Raw genomic sequence first — 403 nt, 5'->3', positions numbered from 1 at the left:
CTGTTGTTCTCGAACTTCCTCAAGTTCGATACTACTCCCACTGACTCTTTTGGAGATGAACTTTCGCTCCATAAAAGTCGCATTCCTGGTAATGAACACCTTGTTCTTTGCCGGAATGTAGAAGTAGTAACCCTTAGTTTCCTTAGGGTAGCCTACAAATAAACACTTATCAGATTTAGAAGATAACTTATCAGTCATCTGCCGCTTAACGTAAGCGTCGCAACCCCAAATTCTGACAAACGACAACGCGGGACGCTTCCCCGTCCATATGTCATATGGTGTCGTTTCAGCCGACTTCGTTGGACTCCTGTTCAGCAGATACGCAGTGGTCTCTAAAGCATAGCCCCAAAAAGATTTCGGAAGATCTGTCTGACTCATCATCGACCGAACCATGTCTAACAGT

Source organism: Tarenaya hassleriana, unplaced genomic scaffold (assembly GCF_000463585.1).
Source record: "Tarenaya hassleriana unplaced genomic scaffold, ASM46358v1 Cleome97, whole genome shotgun sequence".
Taxonomy (NCBI): domain Eukaryota; kingdom Viridiplantae; phylum Streptophyta; class Magnoliopsida; order Brassicales; family Cleomaceae; genus Tarenaya; species Tarenaya hassleriana.
Note: the sequence above shows the minus strand (reverse complement) of the source record.